Below are 14986 nucleotides of genomic sequence, written 5' to 3'. Positions count from 1 at the left end.
TCCCACTAGTTTTGGCATATTTATCTTCCAAAGACAAAGACCCTGTAGATTGTATGAGGTAGTCTTCCTGAGACGGGCTCACACGAGATCTAGTAGTAGTAGGTGGTCTAGTAGAAGTGATGAAGTTAAGGTTTCCATCCGAACCTATCCCAAAATGAAGTTCTCTAGTAGTGTCGAAATCATTGTTGGAACAAACGTCGTCAAAAACATTCACTACTACAAAACCCTTGTCTTTTTTACGCTTCAACATTGACGCTTTTCCAAAGCGTGGAGCCCATTTTATTGGGTATTCCATTCATTGCGTCTAAATTTTTGATTCCCGCTCAACTTAACTTTGCATAGTTAAAAAATCGTACCTTAGCGCAATTGTGAAAATTTTAAAAATCAATTTTTCCTTTCATCCTCTAAAGTAAGACAAAACCCTACTAGATCTAGAATCGGAGTTTCCCATCTTCACCAAAAGAGATGAAAACGCCCTTCTCTCCCTCCGATCCCGTTTGTTTTCATCTCCACTGTTGTTTCTTCTTCATCTCTCTATTTCTTATAGGCTTCGAAATATGCACTACCAAGATTGGTTCGTCATCTACACCTTCAATTCACTCCATGGTCTCTAATCCTCTCGTAAGTTCTTACTTCAAACAAACCCTAATATGAAGTATCTCTTAGTCTTTGTTTTGATTTTTATGTTAATTTTGTAATTTATATCCAATTTGCATGATTTTCTATATAATTGGTGTATAAAGCCACTGATTTCTCTTCATTCTATGATTAATTTGTGGGTTTTGTTTAATCCTAATAAGTGGTGTTACAAATGGTCATAAGGCCAGTCACAAAAATGAACGAAATATTAAGGACTGCGTAGTTGACAATTGTATTACTCCCTTTGTCCCAATCATTTGTTTGGCTTTATTATTCTTTGTGAGGATTATTTTAATCGAAGGGAAACAAATGATTTGGACGGAGGGAGTAATTTTGTTCAATCACGGGGGTTTGGTGTGCTAGTAGATTTGTCGGCCTTGCCCATGTTTCTCAAGGTCTCCTCCATTTCTCTCTTTCTTTTTGTTTAGCTATGCCAATATTTTTGTTGATTATACGGAGTATTCAAGTATTAACTCGATCTAAAATGCTTTAATTGTTTTTTTGTTCTTCACTTACTTTATTATTTCATATTACCGAAAACATGAATTTGGGATGTGGGACAGGATCATGGATTTGAAAATGTAAATTTGGCATTTCTTATGCTACAAACCAGTGTAGTTGTTGGTCCAAGATAAATTACTTTTTATACAATCAATTGGTTATGAAGCTAGAGCTCAACGATAGTTGTACTTTCTAATTTTTTGTATTTGGGATTTACTGTATGTTGGCAGTTTTGTAAGTGTCTTTGTCTACCATCATTATAAAGTTAACTTCTAAAGAGCTAGGAAACATGAATTATATGAACTTGGTAACTATTCTTTACTTGTCGTTGGACTTAAATTTGTTATATTTTTCTTCTTCCATTTTCCATCATAGTCTAATGGTCCTTAGTTTCTTCCCTGTATTTTACAGTGTGTACTGCTGGAAAAAAAAAATGACAGAAGAGAGGAATGCATAGTCTGAAAGTTTAAGGAAATTAGATTTGATTGGTCGTGCTTACCCTGGGGAGGTAATAATTACTGAAACATCTCAGCTTCCATTCTTATCTATTCTTATCTGCTCTTTATTTCGATATTCTTTTTGAGCCTACTGAATTATGGAGTACTAAAGAGTTATTGAGTTATTGTGATGATCTACATCTCTCGATTGAGGTATTGAGTTGTTTTTTAATATAGTTTTAGAACTTTCTGCCATAAATATTCAGGTCAAATATTTTTTACAAGGCATTTGACTCTTTCGTATTTGAATGCTTCACTATTAAACTCTCTTCATTTATTTGCCTTTTGTGGAACTCTGTAGTTAAAACCATATTTTCTTTCTATAACCCACACTACTACAAATATGGTTATGTAACACTTTGCTTCCCCCAATAATAGGTACTAAAATCCATGTTATACTTAATTCTATAATTATAGATTACAATTCACAAAAAAACTATGTTAATCAGATCTTGTTTTAGTGCTAATGTTGCTTCTAATTTATGGTAAACAACTTCCTTCTTTTATGGCATTTCTTGTTCACTAGTAACCAGTTCTTAGAAGATTACAGTTGTGGTGTTAAGAAGCGTGATTAATTGGTTTCTATCATAGTTCTGAAGCTATTAAGTAATGATGTTGCTTGTCGAGATAGTTCTTCGTCTAGATACTCATGGTAGGTTTTTTAGACAGTATATCTACACATTATTAAAATTAGTTTTAGGTCTGCCATCGCATCTTTTATTTTATTTTTCTATTTGCTTGATGATAAAGTACTTTGTGTTGGAGATTATTCTCTCCCTTTATCTTTGATTCCTTGATTAGTTGAAGCACATGTCTATAATGCGTAGTAAAAGAGTGCAACACTTGAAATGTTGTTTAGCATATTTCGGTTGGATAAACATTCCCTTTTTCTTCTGTTGCCAAAATGTACCTATTGTTTTTTGTATGGAATAATTGACTTAAGCTGGATCAATATAATAATATTAGTAATAACTAATAAAGTCAAGACAAAGGAAGAAGCAGATGGCATTATGGCAACGCGTACGAAAACAGGACAATGCTCTCTATATCATTCTTTCTACGCTTCTTATCCTTCCCCTAATCATTCCTTCCATCACTTTTTTCAATTGATTATTGTGCGTTTTTCCTTCTTATTTCCTTATTTTTTGGTTAGAATCTCGAATAACCAATTGTACTCTTTGTACATCTGTCCACCCTTCGTAGTCATTTTCAATATTGATATTAATATTGATATTGTCGTGAATTTATTTATTTATTTTTATTTTATTTTTACGTTTGGCTAAAACGAATTAGTACGGGATTCAATTATTTATCAGTTTGTTTCTTTTATTTCATACAGTTACGAGCAAATTTCGTCGGTGAGTTATAGGAAGGATCAAGTTCATTGCTTCAGCCAAAATTTGAAGGTGAGGATTCAAATTCTTTAAATAGTTATGTGATTATTTTGATTTCCGGTGAATTCAAGTTAACCGCTTCAACCAAAATGCCAATAGTCAAACGCCTAAGTAGAATGGGTCCCAACTTCCCATTTGATTTCAGTAGAATTATTGCTAGTACCTTCACCTATTGTTTGAGCAAACTAATTAACTGATCAACAAGTTACTCTCAAAACTCGGGATAATTTGATTTTAGTAACTTTTCCAGCATTAGTTTTGGTAGTTTTTCGGTGAAAGGTTGTCGGAATATTATAATTGGGTCTATTTGCACATTAATATATGGAACTACTTTGTAGGGCCATGATGCTACAATTTAAATTTCACTGCTTAGAATGGTAATATATTGCCTTCTGTTAATGCGCGTGTGTAGCCAACCTAAGTTTTGCAACACTGGGGTCATGGCTTCATTTGCTTGTACAACCAATCTATGTTAAATGCTGTTTTTGTATCTAAGAATTTGTTTTCCGGCTTGATTTATTGTCAAATGACATCAATATTTCGGTGTACTACAACACTAATGTTTTGGAGAAATGAGTCACTGACTTAACATTGGCTAGGTCATTTAGTTTGCTATGTCTCAAACTGAATTACCTGATACTAAATCGCCGCGCTCATTTGAAATTTGTAGGTTTCAGATTCTTCGGATGGTCAAGTCGGGTCGGAATGTTATCTGCTACAACTATCGCGTCGAATTATTTTATCAAGAGATTTTTTGTTCTAGTACCATTTGATAACTTGAGTTTTAATATGTATTTTGGATTAAGTTTAGTCAACACCCTTTCTATTTTGGCATGGTTGAATAATGTAATACTTGAATTGTAGTAGTAACTACTAATTTAATTATATTATGAGTATTTTAATTTCTAGTTTTCTTGGTTATTAATTATGAGGTTTTGTTACAATTTAACGACGACCCCAGTCGACAATAATGTAAGAACTTTGATTAAATATATGTCGTCGTGATGTATGTGAAACAAAATTGGTGCATACAATAATTCGTTATAGAGAAATCAACAGATGACGTTTAAAAGCGTCATGAATATATAATTTAGTGTCATGATTATGCCATAGAGTGACACTTATAAGCGTAGTTTTTTTTATTATTGACGCATAAAGGCGTCAAAATTGGTTACGCTAAAAAGCGTCAAAAAATACTGACGGCAAAAATTTTGACACTTTTAAGAAGCGTCGAGAATATAATTATCGACGCTTTTTTGCGTCGAGAGTTGGCTTCATAAGCGTCAAAAATGCAAGGGATTTGTTGTAGTGATTGTGGTAGGACTCAATAGTTATCGGTGCGGTAGCGTTGGATTGATTCATTGTAATGAACTACAAGTATGGAGGAAAGGAAATATTAACATTTGTCTTTTTAAATCATACTTGTAAATAAATTAACAAGATATGAACATTTATATAGTGACCTCTACCCAACTATTATAAATGATTCCAAGATCCAAATTCATATTAATTTAGGGCACGGTGTGCCGAAATATCCTTTATTAACATAACTCGGTGGATTAACCTCTTAATCGATTCTACTTTTAGAACTCTTGGTCGATAAAATTTACATTAATATTTATCTCTAGCCTGAAACACATCCGGAAATCGTCGTGAATACTTTCGTTGAGTACAACCCAAATTTCGAATAAATGTGTCCATAATCCAAACCCATATCAACTTAGGGCACGGTGTGCCGAAATACCCTTTGTTAACATGAATTCGGTGGATAGACATTCATCACCCACTTCCCCTACGTAACAAGGTTTGTAGCCCGGTAGGGCCGATCGAGTGCACTCCCTCGCGAAATAGGTTTTCATGGTTTCTACTATTTGGTAAGACTGTGTCTCAATTGATTGTTTTAGCGAGAGGTCATGTCAATTTATTATCTATCACGTTTTAAGTGAACTAAAGCGGTAAACTACGATAATTGTAATTGACACGGTCGATAAACTCGATTAAATGTTGATGCATGTTTTAGTTATGGCGATTTGGCGATGCATGTGACATATAAATAAAATGCAAAACATAAAATAAATCCTAGTATGGCCTTCCTAAAATAGAAAAAACTATTTAACTATTAAACATTCGGAAACCATCTCCATTGGTCCCTTGAACTTCGGTTGTGGCACGCATCTCGAGGTAACACCGTCTTTATGTATCGCCTTCTTGAAGAAATCCGTCTTTGGGAACTCCGGAATAAATAAAAATACATAATAAATTACATAATTTCCTATTATACATTTGTAACTAAAATAAAATAAATCTATTAAATTACAAAACGGTGATACGAGATCACAATAAATTACAACCGAATCGATATTCCCATACATTTCGGGTAATACCAATTAAAAACTAAGGCCATACTAAGTAAAATTACATAATTCAAAATTACATAAAATAAAATTATGACAATCATAAATAAAATGCAGCATTATAATATGTATGAACATGCCCAATTTTATGCTAAATCGCCTTAAGTAGCCAATATCGTATATTACTCGGTTTTTACGGATTTGCGTGATTCAACATTTTATAATCACAAAAATTACATAAATTCATATTTATGCATAAGTTAATTACCCTAACCTCTTAGGACTCAAAAATAGTCTTCACTAACTATTTGACCATAATTAACTCATATTTACAAAATTTGTTCAGTAATGGACCTAAAATTATAATAAAATAAGCTATAAACTTCAAATAAATCACAAAAATTCAAATAAATTTGAAATTTGAAATTTAAACTCATGAAAATTATGGAAAAATACCATGACACTCATAATGTTCAAAAACTTAGGTTACCAAATTTCGAAATTTATCCGGAAAAACAGTGTTGCGGTTTATCGGTTTTAACAAAAATAATCATAAAAACATGATAAAAATATATTCATCAACTTTTAAATTTTAGATCTGAAAACGATAATAAAATGCAACATGTGACGTTTTTCCTTAGTCATAGAGTATGTTTTATTAATATTTCACTAATTAAGTCACTATTTATGCTATTTTTCTTCAAAAAATCATAAATCATGCAAAACGACTTCAATATAGTCTATTATTTTACACACATCTTGTAAAATTGCATGTGACAACATACTAAATTTCTATGACCAGATTCGAAATTTATCTCATATTAACCTATTTTTCATCTAAATCCAATTTTAATAATGAAAAATCCATTTTTCGAGAATAAGAAGTCCAAAATTATGAAAATTTACAGGTCATCGCAAAATAATATATGTGATAACATACCCAAAAATCACTAGAAAATTCGAAGTTTAGCTAATTGTAGTCCGAAAATGACATTTTATTCATAAAATCATATTTTTAATGCCATTATTATGTAAGATGAACAATAAAAATCCATAAATTAACCAAAATATCCTAAAAACATTTTAGGACCAGAAATTTTAACATGCATAAATTAATTTCGTGATATATCATAAGAACAGAAATTAAACAAGTTTTATATGTTAATCGTATAACTCGGAAAAACTTTTAACCGATTTGCATGCAAACAACCAAGGCTCTGATACCAATTGAAGGAAAAGTAGATCTATATACTCAACATATTCATATATGTTTTATGTTAATTTAGGCATAAAATTAATTGGTGATCTTATGCATGCAAACTAAAAACAATTTAAAGAAGAAATCATTATCTTACATTGGTATTTTCGGATCTTAAGGGCACAAGAGAGTTCTCCTACTCTCTTGTTCTTGAGCTCTCCTTATATGGATGAACAAAAGGACTCAAATGTAGAATCCCTCCCAAGGAATGATACCCAAGATATACTCTTAATAAAATTAATATTATTAATACTAGAATAACATTAATTTAAATAAAAGATCCAAAATATTTTTGGTCCTCTTAATTTTCGGTCAAGAGGAGGAAGAAGGAGGAAGATAATATTTTTATCTCTCTAAAAATATTTTTGTAATGTTAGAATGAATTGAAATTGCACTTGATTTGCATGTCGTGTATATTGGAAAAATAAGAGAAAACCCTTGGCTCCTCTTATGACCAAAACCGGGTAGGGTGGGAGAGAGTGGCCAATGCATGCACAATGTGGTCTTCACAAGATTGTGTAGGTATGCATGGCTAGTATTAGGCTAACATCATTATGCTTACCACTAACTCAATCAACATAATATATATGTTAATTCCATTTTATCTTTGTCAATTTGTCAATTTGTCACATGTTACATGTCATGTATAATTTTTATGTATTTTTAACATATTAAAAATCAACGCATTAATAAAAATACGTCATATGCATAATCGACTTAGTAATTCACAATTACTTGTACCAAAATAATTTACCAATTATAAATCACAACATCTTGTATTTATAATAATTCATTCTGTTTCAATTGTTTCCTTAAACAATAATTTTATCCAAGTAATAAAACAATTCGATTACTTAAACCGTATCTTATTTAAAGAGACACATAAATTTTACTTCCAAAATCGTCCGTCAATTTTCAAGTAATTTAATTAACCCGTAACGTTATACGATTAATAAATGATCAATTAAGAGTATTATCCTTTAGGTATGACCTAGGGGATCAACTGATCACCACCGTCGCACGACAGTAATGTCAAACTCTAGTCAGCCAATCATTACCGATATGTGTGGATCAGTTGACAGTAAAAATACTTCCCAATTATTTAAAATGAGACTTAAACATGTGATCGTCATGATCAACAGTTGTGATCGCATTATTGTCGGAGGACACATATTCCAACAGCACCGTCTTCAAGGAACTCCGGAATGGAAAAAATTACATAATAAATTACATAACTTCCTATTATAAATTTGTAATTAAAAGAAAATAAATCAATTAAATTACAAAACGGTGATACGAGATCACAATAAATTATAACCAAATCGATATTCCCATACATTTCGGGTAATACCAATTAAAACTACACAAATTCTTGTTTGTGACGGTACATATCCGTCACTCTTGAGTGACGGATACCATTTTACCTCACAAAGTACCCACTTTTTCTCTCTCTGCAACACTATTCATGTGGTCCCCTTTCTCCACTAACCCATTTTGTTACCATTTTAACTCACAAAATATCCGCCACAAATGATAACCCGTCACAAGGGAGACCAATTGTTAAAACTAAGGCCATACTAAGTAAAATTACATAATTCAAAAATTACATAAAATTAAAATTATGACAATCATAAATAAAATGCAGCATTATAATATGTATGAACATGCCCAATTTTATGCTAAATCGCCTTTAAGGAGCCAATATCGTATATTAATCGGTTTTTACAGATTTGCGTGATTTAACATTTTAAAATCACATTAATTACATAAAATCATATTTATGTACAAGTTAATTACCCTAACCAACTTAGGACTCAAAATTAGTCTCCACTAACATATTGACAATAATTAACTTATATTTCTTAAAATTGTTCATAAATGGACCTAAAATACAATATTATGTCATAAACTTCAATTAAATCATAAAAATTTCAAATAAATTCAAAATTCAAAATTTTAAACTCATGAACATTTTGGAAAAATACCATGACACTCATAATGTTCAAAAACTTAGGTTAAAAATTTCGAAATTTATCGAGAAAAACAATGTTGCGGTTTAGCGGATTTATCAATAATAACCATAAAAATATGAGAAAAATTATTTTTATCAACTTTTCAATTTTATATCTGAAATATAAGATAAAATGCAACATGTGACGTTTTTCCTTAGTCATGAAGTATGTTTTAGCAATTTTTACTAATTAAAGTCACTATTTATGTGATTTTTCATCAAAAATTCATACATTATGCATAAAGACTTCATTATAGCCAAATATTTTACACACATCTTGTAAAATTGCATGTGACGACATAATAAATTTCTATGACCATATTCGAAATATAACTCATATTAACCTATTTTTCCATTTCAATTCGATTTTATCTTGAAAAATCCATATTTCGAGCATAAGAACTCATAAAATTATGAACATTTACAGGTCATCATAAGATAATATATGTGAAAACATATCCAAAAATCACTGGAAAACTCAAAGTTTAGCTATTTTTCGTCCAAAAATGACATTTTTATCATAAAAATCACATTTTAATGCCATTATTATATAAAATGAACAATAAAATCCATAAATAAACCCAAAAATCCTAAAAAACATTTTAGGACCAGAAACATTAACATGCATAATTAATTTCGTGATATATCATAATAAACACAAATTTAAAAGTTTTGTTTGTTAATCGTATAACTCGGAAAAACAATACCGATTTGCATGCAAACAACCTAAGGCTCATGATACCGCTTGTTGGAAATATTAATCTCATTAATTTACATATTCATATATGAAACAATTTATTTAGTCATAAAATAAATTACAAATCTTATGCATGCAAACTTAAATAACAAAAGATGAGAAAATCGTTTTCTCACCATCAAATTTTCGGATCAAAGGGCACAAGTAAGATATCCTTCTTACTTGTTCTTGAGCTTTCCAATAATGGATGAACATCCATGAATTCAAAATAGAAGCCCTCCAATAAGTTGCACCCAAGACTATCCCAAAATCCCACAAACTAACATGTAGTAGATATTTGTAATGTGGTTTACCTTAAAATCGGTTACTAATACTCATATACTACTACTAGTATTATTAGTGATTGATTTGAACAAATTTGATTCATAAAACTTGATTTTATGAAGAACAAGAGAGAGAAGTTTATGTTTTTATTTAAACATGAGAGAATGGAAAAATTGAGAGAAAAATCTCTCAATCTCCTTGCACAAAACCGGTTGGCAATAGGGTTATAGGACCCTTTCACTTTTTCCTTTTTGTCTTTGCAAGACAAATAAGTGTAAGGCTTTTTCATGGTCAAGTCACTATCAAGTGTCATAGACAAATGAATAAGACAAATGAATAAGACAAAACTTCTAAAATTTGCCCATCCATTTTCGGTTTTGATGTGTAATATGGAGTCCATTTTATTTTTGTCAATTGTACAATTGTATGTCATGTGACATGTGACATGTCTTATGTCATGTTTTAATTTAAAATGCATATTTAACAAATTAAATATCATTTACAAATTAAATAAATCACATTTAACAAATTGACTAGTAATTCAAAATTACTTTCTCATAAAATTGTCATTTAAATACTAGTTAGTATAATTCACAACATCTTGTAATTATAACTAACTTATCATTCTCATCTCGCGTGTTTCGCAAACACCGATTAATTTTAGTAATATAACTTCTTAAATTACTAAATAAAATCTTATTTAATCACATTATAATAAGATGTCATTTTCTCTCTTATGATAATAATTTGTTTAATTTTAAGGAATTAATTAATCTGTATCGACATACAATTGATTAACCTTTTTCAATTAAGGGAATCGTCCTTTAGGTGTGACCTCAAGGGATCAACTGATCACCACCGTCGCACGACAGTAATGTCAAACTCTAGCCAACCAATCATTACCGATATGTGTGGACCAGTTGACTATATATGTAATGTATCATCCCTTTCGTATTCTTGATATGAGATTTAAATATGTGATCAATAAGATCGACAATTGTGATCGCATTATTGTTGGGGACACTTACTCCAACAGTAAAAACAAAACCGAGTTTGAAAATCGTCTTACAACGGCCTAGAAAGGCGTGTTGAAATGGTTATAAAAACCGGGTTTTGAAAATCATCATTACGACGACCTAGAGAGGCGTGTTTAAATGGTTATAAAAACCGGGTTTTTAAATTTGTCATTACGACGGCCTAGAGAGGCTTGTTTAAATGGTTATAAAAAACCGTGTTTGAAAATCGTCACTACGACGGCCTAGAAAGGCGTGTTGAAATGGTTATAAAAACCGGGTTTTGAAAATCCTCATTACGACGTCCTAGAAAGGCGTGTTTTAAAATGCAACGGTCGGCAAAAGACCGAGGTTTGAAACGGCCATTATAACGACACAAAAAGGTGTTTTTGAAAGTTTTGAAAATGACACGGAAGGACTTATGATCAAGTAGCACATAAGCACTCACAGTTTCATAATATTATGCATAATGCTGACACGGGTTTTGGCTTAAAAGGGTCGGTTACACACCAAGCAATCAAACCCCGATTTGCAAGTGGGAAACCAACCCAAACAAAATGTGTAAGGAGAGTGCTCTAGCCTAGTGCTCGAAGGTGATGAAAGCTCTTTGACGAAACATAAATGTGTAACGTCGCTGGCATGCTTGACTCAATCGGGATTCGAAACGCGGGGATGAGAAAAACTCACGCCGACGAGACGAGCCAATTGGTCGAAAAGGGTTAGGTTGTATGCCCAGACAAGGAACCCGACCGTGACCGTAATATCAATTAATGCATTCCAACCAAGACCTTGTTTAAGTCTCACCATCTAGGGATCACAAAGACACATGTAACACCCCGTATTTTATTAAGTTGGATAAAATTCTTTTAATTGCTATTTTGAATTTAATTACATCATTTAACGATTTATATATATATGCTTAGCTAATTAATTAATTTCATCATAATTCGATACGTTAATTTTAATAATCATTAATAAGTTTATTTAAAGTTAGTTCGAGTTTATTGAAGTTAGTTCGAGTTTATTTATTTAATAATTTCCATTTCTTTACGAGTCCTTATGAAAGTTGTTTTAAGTGAACCCGAGATGGATTTTGGGAACAAAACCGTCCAATTAGCTATTTTGAGCTTATTTCACTAAATTAGCAATTTTTATTAATATCCGTTAGTTTCGTAAAAATCGCTAATAATTCCGATTCAAGCTGATATTGTATTATTTACGTTAACTAGCTGAGTTTATTTTATTTTCACTCACTAAATTTATTTATTATTGATTCCGTTTTATTACTGAAACTTTTACTAAAACCGATTTTATTAACTCAAGACGGTTTTAAAAACGAGCGAAATTACTTAACGATGAAGAAAGATACGTATAATAAATAGCAAGCTAGCAGGTGTCATTGTCTCATTTCACAAACTCACGTCTCATTTCTTCTTCTTCATTTTTTTTTTCTTCTTCTGCGTAGTCTTTTTCCCTTTTCAAAATTTGATCTCGTTAATCGACGCTTTGCTTCGTTCCTTATCCGTTTTCAACTATTTTTGTTCCATAGCGCTCCTCTCGTCGTTCTCGTCATTCCGATGTAAGTAAAATTCATTTTCGTTATGTATTTTTACAAACCCATTTATATTTTCAGCTTTATTTATTATAAGACGGTTGTATGTACTAAAATAGACGGGCTGGTAGAAGATTTGTTAGTCATAAATGATTAGTTCAATCGGAAAAAGATAGCAATGATAGGTTACTCGATATTACTTGTAAAATAGGTTTATTTCGAATGCTGGTTAGTCTGTTTTATAATTGAGGCGGTGTATAATTATATATAGGGATCATTATGGATGTTAATTAGTCAGTTGTATAGTTGAGACGGTGTATACTGATATGTGGAGATGATTGAGAAGGTGTATACTGACCTGTAGGGATCATTTCGGATGCTAGCTAGTAAGTGGTATATTTAAGACGGTGTATGCTGACATGTATGGATTGTTTTGGAATGGCCTTGGACGAGTATTTGGGACTGTTTTAAGGTGGGAAGTGAACTGTTTTGAGTCAGTTTTGCAGGTACGTTGGGACAGTTTTGGGACGGATAAGATAGTACCTCTCAGGACTGTTTTTAGGGCGTAAGAGTGACTGATGTTGGACGGTTTCCTGTGTATTTTTTGGGACCGCTATAATGTGTTGAGTAGGCTGTTTCGTGGGGTGATGAGGGACTATTTTAGGGTTGTTTTGAGGTCACTTTGTGCAGGTTTTTCAGAGTTGTTCATGGACTGTGGTGGGGTTGTTTTGATATGTTCTGTTGCAAGGTTTTGGGACTATTTTAACGTGTTTGAGTGGGCTGATTTTAGAACAGTCAAGCATGGGTTTTAGTGGCTGAGATGGGTAGTTGTTTAGGTGGAGTGTTGGTGACAGTTGCGGCCTGGCTGTAGCTTAGATGTGGCCTAGTTGTGGCCTGGTTGTAGCTTAGCTGTGGCCTGGCCGTGGCCTAGCTAAGTCACGAGTTTGAGTCCATGTGTAGTGGGTGGTTAGGCCGAGTTTGAGGTTGTCATAATAACTTGTGGGCCGTGTCTATAAATTGTTTTGACGCTAGTTTGGTTTATTTAAAATATAATTAAATAACCGTCTCTTATTTTATATAACGATAATTCGTTAATATCGTCCTTTCACATAATTATTTTAGGTGACTCATATGTGGTTGAAGATGAAGCGTAATTTTGGGTTTTAGAAGCTTTCTCAAGTTATTACTCGTCTCTTTGCTAGCTTAAGGTAACTATTCCGAGTTACTCGACGAATTAATGTCACATTAGTAGTTAATATTGTGCTTGTTGTTTGTTAAGTGTTTAGGTGATTGATAATGTGTTACTTTCGTTTTTCACATGATAGAAATTGGAAATAGCATGAGAATAATATTGTGATAAATTTTGTAATTTGGGCCAAAGTAGGCCAAGACTCTGAGCTGGGCCAGATTGACCGAACGAGTTTGGTCAAACTAGGTTTAAACCGGTCAGCCTCGATTTGACCGATGACCCGTCGCGGGACTCGGGTCGAGGGTTTGTCTTTGAGGTGAGATTAGTTGTTATTGGAGGTTTTATGTTATGCCTTGATATTTGTAATTATCATTTCACATGTTGGTTGTTGGATGCTTTGGATGCCTCATGCTTAGTCTTGTTGCCTCTTTGCCATTTTAGCTTGTTCTCATGAATTATGAGATTAACGGTTAGCTAGAATTTGGATTATTATTGATATTGGAGATATTGTTGGATTGTCAGCTGAATATGCTCTTGCGTAACCTTTCATATGCTAGGGTGTGTATGATCATTTGAGTGTGCAAGTTTGGACTCTTTGCCTCTCTTATGGTTAATTGGGTGTCCTACTTGTCTTGTGTGGTGTGGGCAAAAATATTCAAGCTGGGACCTAGATTGGTTTTATTTAGGTCCTAGGTGAGTATTTCGGCCTTCATCATAGATAGGTCTTTATAGTCTTTGACGAGTGTATGTTCACTGCTTAATAGCCTTTGTGTTCCTGACTTGGTGGGTTTATATCCAAGTTGGGGCATGACCTCGTTTCTTATTTTGAGAGTAAGTGGTCAGCTTAAGTACTAGCCAACCCTTTGGTGGACTCCTTAGGGTACTCATGTGGTTTTATCATGAGTCTTGGGTGCGGTGGTGTGTATCCGCATGTCTAGGTCTGCGCAGATTTAGGACTAGGGTTGTGTTGTGTCTTGGCCATGTTTTGATAGAACCTCTGAGCCAAGATACCGGTTCGATTACCTTCCCTACCTCGTGGTATAGACTCGAGTTCCAGAGTGACTATTGACCGTGCTAAGAACTTATGCCTGTCTTTGATATATTGCCCTTTCTTGTTTGATGATTCTATGAATCATAGAAGGTGAGATGCAAGCCGGCTATGGTTGATAGAGTTTGGATTCCTGAATGTTATGTGATTCACATGATAGTGTAGTATGAGTCGGTCTAGTATTCGCATGCTAGGACTATGTGTTGTTATATTGTTGTTCACATGATAAGCACGATTGTCTAGCATCTATATGCTAAGGCTATGTGTTATTCATATTCATATTCTTATGTTTACATGTTATATTAATTATGACATTTCGTGGTCGGGAGAACTCGGAGTTACTCCCCATCGACCGTGGCTTTCGTATTTGTATAAAATGCGAATGATGTAGGTGATGCATATATGGGGTACATGGACGAGCTAGCGAGCAAAGTAACCTTGGGACCTAGATTGGCTTTATTTTATTGTGACCCTTAAACACTTTTTATGTCACATACATTTTAGGGACA

General features: G+C 32.8%; 1 long non-coding RNA gene across 1 annotated transcript; it reads left to right on the top strand.

Annotated features, from left to right (window-relative positions):
* The first annotated feature begins 361 nt into the window (after positions 1 to 361).
* LOC141594861 (uncharacterized) lies at positions 362 to 3939 on the top strand. Its single transcript, XR_012522237.1, has 4 exons — positions 362 to 621; positions 1552 to 1648; positions 2977 to 3043; positions 3702 to 3939. It is a non-coding gene; the product is annotated as an uncharacterized LOC141594861 (long non-coding RNA).
* The last annotated feature ends 11047 nt before the right edge of the window (positions 3940 to 14986 follow it).

Source organism: Silene latifolia, chromosome 8, assembly GCF_048544455.1.
Source record: "Silene latifolia isolate original U9 population chromosome 8, ASM4854445v1, whole genome shotgun sequence".
Lineage (NCBI taxonomy): Eukaryota > Viridiplantae > Streptophyta > Magnoliopsida > Caryophyllales > Caryophyllaceae > Silene > Silene latifolia.
The sequence above is the reverse complement of the archived record's forward strand: the minus strand, read 5'-3'. Positions and strand labels throughout refer to the sequence as shown.